The following is a 19,326-nucleotide window of genomic DNA, read 5'->3' as shown; positions in this document are numbered from 1 at the left end:
TAGAGTTGGTCTAGATGTCGTCTTTCCTCTCAAGAAACAAATTAATCTTCTTTCCTTAACGAGAGCGGGATGGATAAAGAATAAGGAAACTGATGAATGGGTTCGATCTTCTGAAAATACTCCGGGAGCTAGTTCTTCTCAAGCTCCACCAGAAGCTGACGATGATCCGGAGCTTGAACAATTAATGCAAGATATTGACGAAGCCGACGATGACCCGAAACAACACGAGGAACAAGCTCAGCAAGAAGATCATGTGCCTCCAAATTTTCAATCATTTATGGAGACATTTGATTTCCGTTATGCATCCTTGGATTTTCGCTTCACTTCCATAGAATCTCACTTATCGACTATGGAAGCTCAACAATTGGAAATTCTCCGGGAGATGCGTGCAAACAATGAAGCAACCAACGCTCATATTAATGCACTCACTCATGAAATGGCAGCTATGCGAGCTCATTTCCCACCTCCCGATCCTCCTACGATTGCTTGAACTTTGATCTTTGCTTTGCTTGTTTGGATTGAACTTGGATATTTGCATTATTGTTAAAACATTTTGAATGCTTTTGGATTGTTTATTTTTGGTTGTTTGAACTTATGTTTAATACATTTGATTTGGATTTCGTGTTTATTTTGCATCTTTAGACATATATGACCAATTATCCATTACATGTTTATGAATATTGATTATGAAACTAATGACTAACCCCTCTTTTGATTATGATCTTAGCAGCTTAAGCTTTATATTAATAAATCAATTTGCTTATATTTTTCAAAATTCTTGTTTAAAACGTTTTTATAGGGTCTTTTTTGATTTAACAAAAAGGGGGAGAAAGTGTTAAAGTAAGGGGGAGTAGTATTTTTCAAAACCAAAATTTATTTTGAAATTAGAAAATCTTAAAATGTTTTGTTATATCAAAAAGGGTGAGATTGTTGAAAACATTTTGATGTTTCGATATAACAAATTAATTTAAAAGAATTTTAATTTTGAAAAAGGTTTTTCTAAGCAAATTCGATATATTAAATCAAATATCAAAATATTACTCAAAGTATTTCAAAGTTCATTTTAAATCCTTACTCAAGTGTAAAATTAAGTTTTAATCTTAAAATAATTTTAAAACAATTTTACAAAATATTTTGAACCATTTCAAAGCAAAAAATTCCAGATTGCTCAGAGGGAACCGATTCCCCCCCAAGGGGGTACCGATTCCCCCTGAATGGTTTTGCTCCGAGAAAAGCAGAATGCTCGGAGGGAACCGATTCCCCCCAGGGGGTATCGATTCCCCCCAATCTTCAACGGTTAAAATATTTGAATTTTACACTTAGGGAACCGATTCCCCATGAGGGGGTACCGATTCCCCCACGCTCCAAGCTGTTGTATTAATTGTTTTCACACTTAAACGGCTCTAATATCTTCATTAATGATCCCCAACGTTCAGAATTGATTCAAAGTGTATTTAAGCAAGCTTAGAAGCCATTGATCAAGAACAAGAAACATCAAGCAACTAGAATCAAGAGAGAATCAAAGAGAAAGCATCAAACCTCAAGTTTGAGCATTTCAAGCCTATTTTTCATTCAATATTCATTTTGTTTTCAAAAACACTTATTGTGCTCAATTGTATTCATTCTTGAGTGTTCTTTTCTTTGTTCTAGAATTGTGGAAACAATCTACCTTATGAGGATTTCCTTGTAAGTTTGCAAATTTGTATTGTTCTCTTTGGGAGAGAGTGTTCTCAAGAATTTGGGGTATAATTCTTGAGGGTTTGTAAGGTTCCTCTTTGTCCTCAAAAGAAAGATAAATTAGTGAATTTGTGGAAAATCTTTAGGGTGGATAGTTAAGGTAGTGGACGTAAACTTTGGTTGAGAAAGTTGAACCACTCTAAATCGCTATGCAATTACTTTTAATTTTCTGCAAAAGCTTCCACCAAATTTTTAATTGTCAATTCACCCCCCTCTTGGCTGATTCCATCAATCGATTAACTCAACACTATCGCGTGCTTAAGATGAAATTTTTATATTCAAGTAGAAGCCATTTTGTGCTTCCAAATATGTTGTTCCATTTAAGAACAAGAACTGAATTGTCGAGCAATTCTTCAGATCAGCTTCGAAGTGACTATGTCAATATTGAATCATCATCTTCAGAGTCTCTAGATCTGGAAAATGTTCATTCAAGTTTGGATGATGGGGTTGATATTTCCAATTACAATGTTGTTAATAACATTGACTTCACGTGTTAGACCAAAATATTTTAGAAATAGGTTTCTAAACTTTGTACGGTTGAGTCCTGTATTGAATAATGCGGCGAAATCATTCTTTAAGAGTGAGATTCAATGGAGGTTGTTTGTGACACCTGTACTTCTTGTAATTAGTTGTGTTGGATATTTCATCCATCTACCTAGTTTTGATAGCAGGCTGATACCTTAAGATTATCTTAGCTTTGTCTAGTTCTGTAATCTAGAAGAAAAACTTGCACTATTTTCCATTCTTTTTAAGCTATATGGAGTTTTATCTTCATTTGTAGTCAGTGTTGATTAATTTTTGTCTATAAAAAATTTGTGGCCTTCTATTTTACTTTTGGTAGATGATCTGGATGATTTTTTTGCGGAGCTTAAACTGTTTTTTTTTCAGCTTGGTATCAACCCTCAGATCATTGAATCCATAATTATTCAGGTTTGTAATTTTTCTTTGGTCATATAAGATTTGTTTTACATGATTGTGTAAACTTTTAAATTCCATATTTTTTCTACACTTCATGCTATGAAATCTATTTGCCACCCTCATGTTACATGTTTAAGTGGAGATAGATAGAAAGACAGACAGACAGATAGATAGATGTTGAGGATGGTTGCTATGTTCTTCTAAGACGGAATGGTTTTAGAAATGGCCAAAAGTTATTTCTTGTATTTAAAAGCTCATATGATGTGTCAGTTATTATTCTTTAGCCAATGTTCTAGAGTTTAATGGTCCATTAGGGTATCTGGAGTTTCTTTCTTTTAGTTGGAATAAAATTACTACCTTGTTATTGGATAAATGTATAGGACTAGGAATCACTTCATATTTTGTGGTGTTAGTCTTCTGTAGTGTATTTAGGAGTGGTTGTAAACTTTTCTTGTTCATTTAGTCCTGGCAACCAGTGTCTAGGATCTTTGTAGACATATTTGTTAACATATATTAAAAAAAGAAGAAGTTATGTATACCTTTTCTTGCCAAAGGAAAGATACTCCATTGAATCTTGCTTTTGGCCTAAATTTCTTTTGTTTTATGAATTATTTTTTTTTGATGCATTCTCATGTGCGTTCTCTTTAATTGATTGAAAACAGGTACTCTTTCATATTGTTCCATCCTTAGTCAAGTTGCAGAAGGAGGGATTGGTTGGTAACGAGAAGATTAAGAGTTATATGTGTGTCTATTTTTTCCTCTCAAGCAGTGAGACGAGTCCTTGCTACATGTATAATTATTGAAAATGCTACTTGGATGTTTACAAAGCATGCTATTATTCTTTCATTACAGATGGTGGATTTCACTTGGCTTTGTAATATTAGAAGCTATTATAGTTGCTTGCTATTCTCTTCCTTGTTCAATTTGTGCAGCCAATTACAGGTACTTTAGCAATATAAACATGAAAGCAACAATTTCTGATGCTTTTGTTTCTCACAAGAAATTGGCAGGATATGACGCATATTCAGCCTTTTCTTGGAATAAAGCTTAAACATAATTTTCACATGTTCTCTATTTATTTTTTCCATCTATGCCTTATATTTGAGATTTTATTTGTAAACTAAATTCTTATGATTTTTACAGGGTTAAGCATGTGATGGTGACTACTTTAGTTTTAGTTTGTGGTGCAATAACTATGACATGGATCTGTGATACGATATCAGAATCCAGATTTGGTATCATTCTTATAACATTTACTTCTTATTTATTTCAATTGTTACATACAAGTTTTTAATTTAATTAGAACAACTGAGTAAATGACCGAATAAATGTAAAGCTAGTGGTTATTTTCTCTAGAATCTATAATGAGGAAAACTCTAAAAATAGAGCTTTAAGCAAAAGAGTTTATTTGATGTGCAGAGACCTTATGTTGGATTGGAGGAAATAATAGGAAATAGTGATATTCTTCTCATATGTTCACCTTAAGACGAGAAATATGCTTTTATCCAAGATTATAGAAGTTATATAAATTCATTAAAAGTTTCAGCCTTTCACCTTGTCCAAAGTCAAGGGAAATTCATATAAAATTGGTGTGCTTTTTAAATATTTTGTTTTCTTACATTTTGAAAGTGATGAAGCTGCACATTACTGTGATGTTTTGAGTATTGTGGCCTTCTTAATTCACTGCTTTGTGTTTCAGGTCAAGGTTCGTCTCTAATTATATGTGTTGGAATATTAACTAGAAACACAGATACGCTGTACGAGATGTTGACTCAACTCTCAGGTATGCCATATGTGCTGACAATGGTTGTCTTTTTAAGTTACGTGGAGATATTTTGATAATTATAACTTTTTAGTTCAAAATCTGTCACGTTTTAAAAGTAAAAAAAATGATTTCATGATTTTTGTTTTCCATGCAAAATTCTTATTAGTAATAACTAAAAATATCATAAGCGGTTACTAATTAACAAATTAATTTTGACTAGTTAGGCAGCCTGAAACTGTGGTACCAAAATTTGATTTCATTGTAAATAGTACATTCTGTAGCTATTTCAATGAAAGTAATTCAGTATGTGGGTCATAAGAAGGTGAGGAAAGTGGTGTGAAAATTGTATATGTACACTAGTCCTTTAATGATTATTTGCTCAACTACAACGACCTTGGTTTTCTGTAGATGTGGACATCAACTATTCGCGTCTTCTGCATTTTTTCAATGTGCATCATTATTGGTTCTTGCATCCATAGGTAGTGTCGTGAGTTGGTGGCCATACATGCTTGCTGTATTAGGTGTTTTTCTTGTAGTCACCATGTGGGTAGTTGTTGTAACTGAGGGTTGCAGGGAAATAAAGCCGCAGTACTATGGGTTTAAACTAGCATCTGTTGCAAGGTAAAGTCAGTGCTACTTACCTAGACATTAGATGCATTTGGTAGAGAGACATAGGCTTTGGTTTCAATTCTTCTTTGTGCAGTATAGATAGTACAATTCATGGCTAATCCGAGCAGGGAGCAGTAACTAATTTTATGTGAACTAAGACTATTCTTGAATTCATTTAAGGAGATTGTAACTTTCAGTGTTTGTTTATTAACTTATAATAATGGTTAAATGTTTTTTCTCAATGTCGTATTTTCTTTGTTTTGTGTGTTTGACAGGGAAGATACCCTGATCACTGAAGTAGAACCCTATATTCATTTTAATATTAATCCATCAGGAATGCAGCTTGTTCTCACTACCACTTATCTATTGGCTTTTCCAAGTATTGTTGCAAGGTAATTAGGCCCTGAAGTGATTTAAAAACTTATTTTGAATCCTCTGTTCTATTCCCATTTTTTGGGTAATATTCTTTTGATGCATTACATATCTTGGGTTTGTTGTTTATCTTATCCTACGGACTTACCTTAAAGCTATCTTTTTTTGAATGCCCAAAATGATCTTAACACATTGCATTATTGGCAGTATCCTTGGTTCACCATTTTAGGAGCATGTTAAGGAGATATTGAACCCTGTAACATCTGTTGGAGTAGAACCATGGGTTTACTATTCAATATATGCATTTTTTATTTTTCCTATTTAATATGTTTGACATTGTAAGTGTTTTTGAACCTCTGTGATTCTAAGTTTCTGATGATTACCTGCTTATTGTGTCCTATTGGTATCTAAATTTCTTCCATTTTCCTATTTGTATTCATTAGACTAATCTTTCAAATCTAATAATCAATCCTTGAATTTGTTTATATGATGTGTTTGTTTGAAGAATTCTGCAATTCTGGCTTCTATTAGTTTTTCCACTACTCATTGCTTCTTTCTATTTGTTGTTTTTGTGGAAACTCCTGTGCAGGCCAACTTACCGAAGGAAATAGTAGATTACCTGAATAATATGGGTGCTAGGATACCAAATATAAATCCAAGGAAGGCTACTATTGAATATCTCTCAAAGGTTTAGGCATCAACACGTTTTTGGGGAACATTTCTGTCTAAAAAATAATTACAATATGTAGTTGAAAGCTTATGAAATATATGTTGAACCTGCTTCTCATTTCTTTTGGTATTCTTGGTCGTTTTTTGTCATCACATCTGTGGGAGGGCTACTCTTAAGTATTTTGGCAACTTCATCGATCATACTTAATCATTACTTAGGTTGGCGATGGGAAGAAAGAATACACATATGATGACATTGATGATATTTGCAAAAAATGGGTATCTTAAGTGGCAAACTTTATTATGCCGTGATATTTTGTATCGACATATTATTATAATATTTTTGATAACTTAATGTTAATATATTGTATGCAAATGGATCGTTTATATATAATGTGATATATATATTTAGTATTATGAGGCATTAAATGTGATTTAGTTTGATTATTTGTCAATCTATATATATATATATATATATATATATATATATATATATAATTTACGACATACAATCACGATACATGAATGTGTGTCATCTTTTTTAATGACGTGTGCTTCAATGACACGCAATGTAAGTCGTAAATGTAAGTCATAAATGCGTGTCATAAATTTATGACACGCAAATGTGTGTCATCTTCATTTATGACGGGGGGCTTCAAAGACGTGAAATGCTCGTCATAAATGCATGTCATAAATGCGCATCATAGATTTATGACACACAATTGCATGTCATCTGAGATTTATGACAATGGCTTCAATGAAACGCATTTGTGTGTCATCTGCACCCATAGATGACACGCAATATGCTCATTAATGGGGTTTTTCCTAGTAGTGTTCCCTCTAATATCAAGTTCACTTAGCATGTTTTTTCACCTCCATTATGAACCCTTTAAACATATTACTTTTCTCAACTTCTAATTGTTCTACTCTTTGCTTCCCCTCTTCTATCTCGCTTAATCTGCTTCGATTCTGTATTTTGAGATCCTCAATATTAGCTTGCAACCCTTACATTTCAAAAGTGAGTTCTTCTTCTCACTTCTTGCTCAGGATGTGCTTTGTCTCAATTATTTAGCTTCTTTTCTCTCACCACTCAATGCACAAGCCTAAGACTTCTTCTCTATCTCGAGCTCTTGATCTCTTTTCTTCTTCTCTACCTCTAGTTCTCTAACTCGACGTTCTCTTTTACCTCTGACGTCCTTAACTCGACAATCTTTTTCAGCCTTGAGTTTCAACTTTCACTGCTCTGAAGTTTTTCCTAGTCCAACAATTTCCCAGGCCCGATTTATTTTTCAGTAATATTTCTGTAAGTCCGCAAAATCAGCCTTAACCTCATCATTCCTCTTTTGCATGAGCTCAAATTGTTTACTATGTAATCTACTATTGAGGTCTAACATGAAATTCTCTTGCCTAAGACCTTCACATTCTTTTTTCTTTCTTGCAATTTCAACTTCATATTCATTTCTCAGTATTTCCAACTCAGACGACACGTATCTAAACTGCTCTTCTAAAGGAATAACTTGATCACAGTCAGCTAAAGGAATGATGTCATTCTTTCTTACAGCTCTCTAAGCCACATAATCTGGTGTTAACATGACCTCGGCTACTACCACATCGGTTCGAAAGGTTAACTTCCATGCATCTGACATTAAAAGAACGATTTTCTTGTAATGATCTCTGTGGTACACAAATTTGAACTTACTTAGGCCTGAGGTGACCGGGACGAATTGACTTTCCCCATATTGCCTTAACACCATTAGTTGAGCATAATCTAATACACCCCATAACCCTAACAAAGTTACCCATTCAGAATCCCCACACTTGTACAATATATCGACAAAGCCTAACCAGGGGACGAGCCACACTATATCGTGATCTTGTAAACTCCTAAAAAGTGAAACCCAATCTTTTCTTGTGAGATGCTCAGGCCATTCTTTGGTGAGGAAATCTTTCAAGGGTAAATAGGCACTTGAGAATCGATGATTGTATTCTTGATCAATCTTCTAGAAGTGGCTACGAATCCACATAGTAAGCAATTGAATGCACCTAGTGAAGTGACTATTCTCTGCTCTTTCACAACTATTAAATACCTGAATGTCTCAGCTAAGACTACAGGAATAGGATTTCTCTCCAAAAGCTCAAATAAATCAACTACGATTGATTCTATATGGCAAATAAATTTTGGGAAAATCACTAACCCGTAAATTCCCAAAGAGAACATTTCCATGCTCTTATCAATATCATTGTGTTTAACAATAAGTTCTTTAAGGCATGGCCAAGGAAAATAGTCAGACTCTCATTTCTTTTGGATTCGGTCAGGTACCCATTTCTCCCCCATTCCGATAATATTTGTGAGCTTGCTTTTGAAGGGTTGCACTCTTGTCGCCTTTGAGTAGATTCTATCCAAATGTATTGTTTCGAAATGAAACAAGGAGGTGTACTCTTCCAGCGTAGGTGTCATATCCTCTTTGTTGAAAGTAAAACAACTATATGTTGGATTCCAAAATTTGATTAGAGCTTTGATCAAGGGTTCATTTATTTTCACATACAAGAAAAGAACTATGTCACCATACTTTTGCCAGAATGCATGTCTCGTATCAGATTTCCAACTCTCCTAGATTTCACGTAGCCCTTACAAATCATTTTGCTTCAGAATGACTGGAGCGACCTCTGGTAGCACTGATATATAGTCTTCAATGAAACTATCCCCCTTCTTCCTTGAGTTTCTTCAGATCGTGACCTCACTTCTGCATTCTTTATTTTGTTATTATGAAAACTTTTATCTATTTTATGACCGCCTTTTATTATGATAACCACTTCGTCAATCAACACCTTTCTTAATGAATGATCATGAATATAAAAATTAAAAAAAATAAAAACAAAAATAAAATTCTATTAGTATATACAATGAATAATTCGAATAACAATAAAATATATCATAAACTTTACCCACATGTAATCTACCCAACATTTTACCCTCATGCTTTTATTTGGAAACTAAATCCTAGCCATGTTTTTCTAGTTCACAGTCTTCGCATAGAGATATAAAACCTAACCGCATAATTTTCTAGTTCTCATACTTACAGCAAAAATAAATAAGTAGATTCGAGGAAAATGTTAGAATGACTTTCCCCTTTGTGACTTTTGAAGAACCGCAGATAGAGATTTATAGAAATTTGGTACTACTAACAAGGTCCTCAAATTGTCCTTTGTTGGTGCCCCCTTGAGCCTATCAGACCCTCGATCCTCACCCATTATAAGCTTAAACGGATCAAGTTCAATTCATAAGGATGCATTTCCCCATGTCCATACGAGGAAGTTCAATGTTTCACTCGTAAACATGAGGCATATGTACCCCAGAGGTTACTTGCTAAAGCCCATACGGAGAAAAATAATTTTACTCACGTAAGCTTAGCGTTCACCCCTACCTAACGGGACAGAGCACAGTTAGAATGCTCTATATGTCAAACAGTTATAGCGTGTGTGAGGGGAAACTCACAATCCTTTACCTCGATCCAAGAACAATCAAACTAAAAAGGTCAGAAATTTGAAACACGTAAACCAATCATATTAGTACGACTAATAAAAAATACGATGTGATGCCAACAAAACTTAAGGATCAAAATCTAAATATCATTCATATTTACCATTTTCAACTAAAAAATTATGTATAATCGATTATGTCCTGACTCTCTAATGGGTCCCAGTGATGTCTCCAAGCTGTCGGAACAGTCCTTAAGCTTTCTAGACTTATAGTGGGGATCGATCCAACTTAATCTTATGAAAAGGTTGGGTTTTAAAATAAAATAAATAAATATTTTCAGAGTCACCATCGACCTTTGGATTAGGTAGCTCGAATACCTAGAAATACCTTTTAAATTAATTTTAAGAAAAATAATTTTAAAAGATAAAAATTGATCTGCGTTTAATGAGAAATTCATTTTGAAAAGGGTTCGGGTGTCGATTACGCGTGGGGAAGGATTAGCACCCCTACAACGCCCAAAATCGTACATAAGCAGTTATACGTCATCTAAATATTGAAATTGGAAAATTCGAATAACATTTAAATTATGATCCTTTTAGAAAAATTAAAAGGGATATCATTTCATACGACAAATATAAAATAATATTATCCTAAATTTTTTTATATACAACAAATATATAAAATAAAAAAAATTATTTAAACATAAAACGTATTATTTTATTCGAGCAATTCTTAGAGGCACACTCCTTGCTAGTTAAGGGGGTTTCCATAAAATCCTCGTATAAAATAATATTTGAAAATATTTCAATTAACAAAAAAAAATTCAAAAATATAAATGAATGATTAAAATGATAAATATGATAACTTTAGGGATTAAATTATAAAACTAACAATATATTAAGGCACTATTGCTAATTAACTAAATAACAAACCAGATAATACAAGAACCAAATATTGCAAGTACTGACAGTGTAATAAACCCCTACATTTGAGACCGTAATGAAATGATTCGATATTACAGGCCAAAAATTAAAACAATCAGAAGTGTACAACTTATGGTGACCAAAACTTAACATGCACTGAACATAGGGGCAAAATCATAAACTTTCATAACATATAACCATGGATTAAAATTACAATTTTACAAATTCGAAGGCTCATTCGAATAATTTTCCCAAATAATGTCAACTATACATTCAGTGACTGAAACATAAAGCCAGTAAAATAAAGAGCTTAAACACAAAATTAAAAACTCTTATTCATTGACCAAATTGAAACTTCCAAAAACCAAAATGACCTCCCACGTAATTTACCCCACGCGCAAAAACACATAAGGTATAACCCTTAAATGACGTCGTTTAATGTAGGGTATAAATACCCCAAAAATTGACCTAAATGGCCCCTAAACCCCATTTCTCTCGTTTCCCTTATCTCTCTAGAATGAGAGAAAGTCTTTTCTCTTGCTTCTCTCTACTTTTCCCCACTGGTAGGAAACCAACAACCTCTGATCACCGTCCGTCAGAGCCCTCGACCGTCGTACGTAGTGGTTGGAGTTCAAAAAATAACCCTAAAACGACCCTCTCCTCTTCAAAAACTTGAAACCAAGTACCCCTAGCCCTAAAGACTCTCCAAATACCCTAGATCTAGGGATATATATTCAAAAGTCGAGACCTCTCACCGACGTTTGAAAGCTTCCGATGGTGAGGATTGGCTCCAAGGGTAAGCCTTTTTCTCATCTCTCGGTTTTCCCTTATTTTTTTCTTTTCGAATGGATGGCTTGGATTTTCTTTTTGGTTTTATTTCAAAAAACTCTCTTTTTTTTGTTCAGTTCTTCCCCTTTTTTCTTTATTTTTTCCATTTATGCTGATGATGACTGATTTATGTTGATTATTGGATGAGAATCATTAGCTCTACCAGTAGGGGAGTGGTTTTCTGACTTGAGCCAGTAAAAATCCCAGATTTGGTGAGATTTAGATTTTAAAAATGGGTTTTGGCATGTATACTTTCTGATTGCTTTGCTTGTCACTGATGATGTGAGATGATGATGATGGTACAGTAGCGATGACGGAAAGGAGCAGCCGAAATAGTGGCAGCAGAATCAGCGACTGTAGACAAAGATCTTGACTAGTGACAGCGGAGATTGGAACCTTAGGGTTTAAAAACCTTAAAACATGCATGCTAGGGTTTGGGATAAGTTTGGGCCGGTTGTTGGGCTTACTATTTGGGCTTGTTGGCTTTGTAATTGGGCCCAGTTGTGGGCTTGTAATTTGGCCTGCATAAAATAAAAATATAATATAAATATAATAATAATAATAATGACAATAATAATAATTATTATTATAATTTAGAACTAGGACAAAATCGAGTGTCTTCACTATCGAGAACATATGTCATCAAAATCTTCTCCCAACAAATGGTTTATTATTGATTTTCCAATCAAGAAAGAGAAAATCATTGTCCACTCAAGTGTCCAATGCATGGATGGGTGCAAAAGCTCAAGACTTCATCGATGATGGGTGACAGAGCAAATGCATAAAGAAGAATACGAAGAAGTTGCGTCAAACTTGTGTGGTCAAACAATGTGAAGCAAGTTTATCTAACTGCCTAACGTGCCACATCAGTCTTATATTATTGGGGTAATGGTAGTTAACAGCCAAGTCACCAATTTTTTTATAAAATGATAATGTTAATGACCATTTTATTACTTTGAAACATCAATAAGAAAATTAAAATTGTACTCATACTTTAGTGACCATTTATGTAGTTTCTCATTTATTTTATATGTATCATAATAAAAAACTAAAAGAAATAAACAATATTTGTAAACAAAAGGAATGGTCATTTTGAAATAATTATATTATTTTAGGGACATTCTTGTTCTAAAGGGAGAAAATTGTCTAATACATATAAAAATAAAGGGAATGACATTGGAAAAAAATTTAAAAAAAAACACTATTGTAGGAAATGTTTCATTATCTTTGGAAGGAATGCTCCTAAATCAAACGCAAATATATGATTCAGGAAAAGATTATTTTCCTTAATAATGATTTTTACGAGCCAGATGCCCCTGTTAGGCATCATTCCAGGTGAAGGACAAAAAAAATTACTCAATTTTTACACCAAGACAGTGAACACCCTTGTCTTATAAACTAAACACTAGGTTGGTCTTAGACCTGACAAATTTGACCCATACTCGATTATCCGATCTGAGATCTGATATAGACCTAAATATGATGACCCAAAATTTATGAAAATCGAAATAAACTGAATGGAATATAAACCGACACAAATTTTAGTTGAACCAAAAGCAAACTGAACTGAAAATAACCTGGACTAAAATCAACCCGAACCAAAAAACAACCCAAATTTATTTTACCCATATATTAACCGAACTTCAACTCGATTTTAACCCATAATCGATTCTAAGTAAATTAATTTATTATTATTATTATTATTATTATTATTATTATTATTATTATTATTTAATAATTTGATAAATATTATAATGATGCATTTTTTATACATATTTTCTTTAACAGCTTAAACCTGAATGGGCCTAAAATGTTACATTGGGCTATTGGGGCAACCACTAAATTTTAAAAATCATTTTCATTTCCATTTAAATTATACTGTACAATACTAAAATAGACATACATGACAGTTATAAAACATGTTTATAAACCTTAGCTCTGTGATACATAGTTCTAATCAATTAATTCAACTCAAAGTTTGCTAATCCAAATACATAAGTAAGGGTCATATGAATACACATGCCCACTAAAAAATAAAAGTACAATACTCCGGAAGAGATGTTGGAAGTTCTGCTATGATAGTGCTCCTCAGATATATCAAGCTAATAACCTGCGAATAGAAACATTCGAATGACGAACTTACAAAGCCCAATAGTATAATCGCTAATCTAGAGCAAAATTATGAGTCTCGTAAACACAAGCATGCTAAATACATGGTACTAAGTAGTAGGTACATGCATGATCATAATCGAATGCTACCTAATTAAGGTTCAACTGTTCTATCACTGAAGTATGAGTCTTATGCTTCCCTTAATCCTTTGCTAAGAGCCTCACCATGATTACACTTATATTGGGTTTCTAACCCTAATAAAGGTAACAGTTGTGCATTATCTAAATGCGACACATGATACGCTACTAGTAGGGGTCAGAATAGGCCAGGTCGGCCTACAAGGGCCTACGACCTGGCCTACATAAAGCCTGGTCTGGCATGGCCTATTTAATAAAAAGGGTAGGCTCGGGCTTTTTTAAAAGCCTATTAAATTAAATAGACTAGGCTTAGGCTTATTAAAAAGCCTAATAAGCCTGATAGGCCGACCTATATATATGTATATATACTTGTCATAACAATGTCTACTTTGTAAAATGTGTCTAAGTTAGAGTGACTTAATAGGGACTTTACTCGAAAATTAGTGACTAAACTGGACATATTTGGCTAAACTATAGGGTCTACAAGGTAATTAACCCTAAATCTAATATATAACCCTAAAACTAAACTATCCCCCTCTCATTAGTTTCTTTCTCTCTTCAATCTCTCCCCCTCTAATTATCTCTCACGAGCAGGTCCCCCCATTGCTTTATTCTTTTTTAGTTATATATCCATTACAAACAAAGAGAAATAACAACAAAATTGGAGCATGGACACAGTATGGGGGCGGCAGCATCATTTGATGGTGTGCTAGAGCAGACGTCGGGAACAGCAAGGTATGGTGTTGACCTTGGGTACTTTGCAGATAAGTATGGGGCACAAAAATTAGTGTTTACAATACTTATATTATTTTTTTGGGTACCAATATATATGTATCCAACTAAATTAACGTTAGATTAAAAATTAAGCCAAATTATATATTAAGGGCTTGTTTAGCCTATTATAGAAGGTGTGTTATTTTTTTTGGTAAAAACAACTATCAAATGAATATTAAAGGTTTAATGTGAAGAAAGCTTTTAAAAAGGCTATCAGTCCAGGCTAGGCTTTTAAAAAGGCCAGACCGAGCCAAAAATAAAAGCCTTTGATAAGCTATAGGCCAGGCTCAGGCCTTTTAAAGTCTGGCCTGGCCTATTCCGACCCCTAGCTACTAGTATTCGGTTTCACAAAGCATCAGATACTAGACTTGTAATGCCCTAAATTTAAAATTAGGTACTTTATTGAAAAGATTTAAAATGTGAGAATAAATTGATAAAAGATGAGTGGGTTAGACTAAAGTGTAACAAAGGATAAGAAAAAGGGTATTTTAGTCTTTTATAGTAGAATAAATTTTAAATTCATTTTCTTTAGTGTATATTAAAGAAAAGAAAAAGGGAAAATAGGTTATCAAAAGGTTATCCTCTTCTTCTTCTTTCCTTTCTCGTGGAAAAGCTATCCTCCATAGCTAAAGGTGAGTTTTCAATTTACTAGTTTATTCCTTTATTTTTTTTGGTGGCTTTTGAAGCATTGAGTATAATAGAAGCATAAGGAATGATTAATTGAGATCAAAACTAAGTTATGGATGAGATAATAGAGATTGAAGAAAATGGGATTTTGAGTGTTATGTTAGAATATGAGTCTTTAATGATGTTTCCTAGTATATTTGACTTGTCAAATATGTAAATAAGAGATTAGAGGTATTGGATGGGTTTAAAAACATGTTAGAAAAAGTGGTGTGATTCTTAGATTTGAATGTTCTTGGAACATTTTAGATGTTTTAAGAAGTTAAATGAAGGAAAATCAGTATAAATAGGTAGAGAAGAGTTTAATAGTATTGTTGGGAGTAATCATAACGAAATTTGACCCCAATTGAGTGATATTCAGGTTGAAAACTAGAAAAATAGGGAAAAGAGTATCGGTACTGATAGAACAGTACCGATACCATAGGCTAAAAATGGGATAAATTAACTAAGTAGTATCGATACTGATTCAATCAATATCGATATTGATGAGGTAGTATCGATACCATGGTAAGAGTATCGATACCAAGCAACATCGAATCTAAAATCGGTATCGATACCAGAAGGGGTATCAATACAATAGTATGGTGGTATCGATACCATGGTAAGGGTATCGATACCAGGCAACATCGACCCTAAAATCGGTATCGATACATGAAAGGGGTATCGATACTATAGTATAGAAGTATCGATACTAGGGTAGTAGTATCGATATTATGGAGCTAGAAATGTTAAAAATAGGTTGATATTGTAATAAAAAGTTAATGATATAACCTTTTGAATATTGTTTAAAGGTAATTGTTAGGAAATACACTAACAATTGATAGTGTACATGTATTTAATGGATGCTTGGGTATATCGAAATCAAATTCCCGAGTCAGGTAAAATGAAGGGAAAGGGAAAATTACATGAGTGATCAACGTTGCATTTTGGATACGGTAGCTAGGCAAGTCAGGTAAGTATATTTAATTATGTAACTATATGTTGTACTAATCATACATGTATGATTGTGTAATTTGTATGTGGTGATTACCAGATAGGCACTAAGTGTGCATTCCACGGAATTCATCATGAGTTGATGAATAACCGTACAGGAACTATTTGTATAAATCCACGAAATTCATCATGAGTTGATGAATAACCGTACAGGCACTAAGTGTGCATTCCACGAAATTCTTCATGAGTTGATGAATAACCGTACATGCACTAAGTGTGCAAATCCATGGAATTCATCATGAGTTGATGAATAACCGTTCATGCACTAAGTGTGCAAATCCACAGGATTCATCATGAGTTGATGAATAACCGTACAGGAACAATGTGGGTAAATCCACGGAATTCATCAAGAGTTGATGAATAACCGTACTGGCACTATGTGTACTTTCCCAGAATTCATCATGAGTTGATAAATAACCGTACAAGCACTAAGTGTGAATTCCACGGAATTCATTATGAGTTAATGAATAACCGTACAGGCACTATGTGTGCAAATCCACGGAATTCATCATGAGTTGATGAATAACCGTAAAGGCACTATGTGTGCAAATCCACAGAATTCATCGTGAGTTGATAAATAATCATACAGGCACTAAGAGTGCATTCTAAATAATTCATCATGAGTTGATGAACTATCGTATAGGCACTACGTGTGCATCTTAATAAATGATCATTAATAAGAAATTAGTAAATTACCATATTAGCACTAAAAGTGCAAATTTATAATGTCTATAATAAATTATAAAGATTTAATTGATATTATAAATAATTATTAGAGTAGAAACTAGTCCAAAATAAAAGAAAAATGGCCTAGCTGTGCAATTGGCAGAAAGGCATCAATTATACCAGTTAGATGAACGGTTAAACACTGTTGAATAAAAGAATAATGGACTAACTGTGCAATTGGCAAAAATGTGTCAATTATGTCAGTTAGATGAATGGTTAACCACTATTAAGTAAAAGGTGAAAGTTTAAACACTGTTGAGTAAATGAATAATGGACTAGTTGTGCATTGGATAGAAAAGTGTTAAATATGCAAGTTAAGTGAAAAGTTAGATACCCATGTTATAAAGGTAAACGTAAACATAACATAATGGGCATGAAAGGATACCCAAATGAAAAATACAAAACGATGTATTAATGGTATTTAAGGTGTCGTCATAATGATTATAAAAGACACATGATCAATTAGCAACTTGGTGCAATACACGTATACTACTTTAACATTTAATGTATACAGGGCAAATAAAGAATAAAGGGGAAATTTTACAAAAGGATAAGTAGGATGGGCATAATAGGAATAATTTCCATGATGGTATGAAAGAATTATGGTTTAACTGAGAAGGGCTTAACCAGTCCTTATGAATGATGAAATTAAATTCCTCGTTCAGTATTCATAAGTTATTGTCGTATAATTGTAATATTCTTGCAGTATTATGTCTCACTAAGTTAAATACTTAACGTGTGTTTATTTCACGCGTAGGTAAAGATAAAGATTAGTTGCATAAGGGGTATAGCAGTAGCAGCAACTTTCATCAGTTAAAGTTTGACTCATCAGTAATATTATGACAATCTTATTCATTTTGAGAATTTAGTTGGCATGTAATTTAAACTATAGTAAATATTTTATAATGTACTTAAGTGATAATTTTAGTATGTTGCTTTTATAAATATCATATTTTGTAGTTGATCAAATTGTACCAAATATTTGCGGGTTTTCAAATGTCAAAAAGTTTTATAAAGTGATGTGACCTCTGTATCCCGTGTACGGAAAGGTATAGGGATATATCTGTTATATTTATTGGTATCAGAGCTATAGGTTTAGTCGATTCTCAATCGAAACTGAGTTCAATTGAAATGAGAAAAAGGGGATTACATGTCATTAAGATTGTCAAGGTTACTAAAATGGTGTCATTAAAGTGTAATTGATGACACTCCTTACTAACTAAAATGTTATTACTATATATGTTCTAATAGTTGTCAGAATCCTCTATCTCACGTAGAGCGGGGGAAAAATAGATGAGGGAAGTAATTGATAGCGAAAGTTATGAGGCTAATAGTGATCAGTCGGTCCCATCTAAAAAAGCTAGTGCGTCTGCACATCAAGGGATGTTGAAACCAGAGTATGGAGCTTTTATGCAAGCTCTTGATGCTATATTGACTCGTTTTCAACTTTCTCCGTCTCCCCTGCTCCTCCAAGATCTAGAATATTGATTTCAAAGGAGTTAAAGAGCTTGGGAGCTCTAAAGTTTTGGGGAGAAGAGGGTGAAGGTCCTATGGAGGCTGACTTATGGTTGAATGATGTTATAATAATACTCGAAAGTCTTCAATGTTTAGTTATTGAAAATTTTAATGGAGTTGTATCTTTACTTAGAGGATCAGCTCAAGTTTGGTGGTCAAATACTACAATTTATGCACCACCGGAGCAAGTGACCTGGCAATTCTTCCTGGAAGAATTTAAGAACAAGTATGTGGGTGAACAATTCAAACAGGCAATGCTGTTAAAGTTCCTAAATTTAAAACAATGTGATCGAGCAGTACACGAGTACGAGGCTGAGTATAATAAGTTAAGTCATTTTGTTACGGAGGTAGTTCCAAATTATAAGGCCTGACGCGAATGGTTTATTGAGAGGTTAAAGCCAAAATTAAAAGAAATGATGTTGGCTTTGTTTTCCTAACTTCTTATTAATCGATTCAAAGCTATCGAGAGAGCTCAAGAGGAGACATTAGTAGCGGAACATAGATGCAGATGGGGAAAAAGGATTTGAACGCCTTCAACTCCCCATTATGTTAAGGGAGGCAATGGTTCAAGTTCGAGAGATATGGATAAAGAGAGTTCTTTTGTAACTTCACAGAAAACAAAACAGTCCCTGTCGGTTGCTTCTAGCTCGGATAGAACAGTTGAAGAAAGAATTATATGTCAGACATGTAGAAGAGTACACCGGGGAGTATGCAGACTTCTTAGTGGAGCTTGCTTCCAATGTGGCAAGACTGGTCACTTTGCTAGAAATTGTCCAAAGAAATCTGGGGACAATTTAGTGCAATCTGAAAGATCTATGGCAACCTCTAATGGAATCTAAAAAATGGGAAGATCAAGGGGACGAGATGAATCCTTGCAGTGACAAGAGACTCTGGAAGTTGGCATAATCTATAATATTACGACCAATGAAGATCGGGATGACCTGGAAATCATAACAGGTACTTTTTATCTGTTTGATTAGTTTGTATTGGTATTAGTTGACCCTTGATCTATGCACTCATACGGTAATACAATGTTGGCTAGAGCTAGAGGAATTCCTATAGAACCAATTTTGAGTAAAATGATA

The 19,326-nt window shown here is 33.7% G+C and overlaps 1 pseudogene; it reads left to right on the top strand.

Annotated features, from left to right (window-relative positions):
* Positions 1–2,000: 2,000 nt before the first annotated feature.
* LOC120212256 lies at positions 2,001–19,039 on the top strand (annotated as a pseudogene).
* The last annotated feature ends 287 nt before the right edge of the window (positions 19,040–19,326 follow it).

The sequence above is a fragment of the Hibiscus syriacus genome, unplaced genomic scaffold (genome assembly GCF_006381635.1).
Source record: "Hibiscus syriacus cultivar Baekdansim isolate YM2019G1 unplaced genomic scaffold, ASM638163v2 tig00110009_pilon, whole genome shotgun sequence".
NCBI lineage: Eukaryota > Viridiplantae > Streptophyta > Magnoliopsida > Malvales > Malvaceae > Hibiscus > Hibiscus syriacus.
This window is presented reverse-complemented; position numbering and strand designations above follow the sequence as displayed.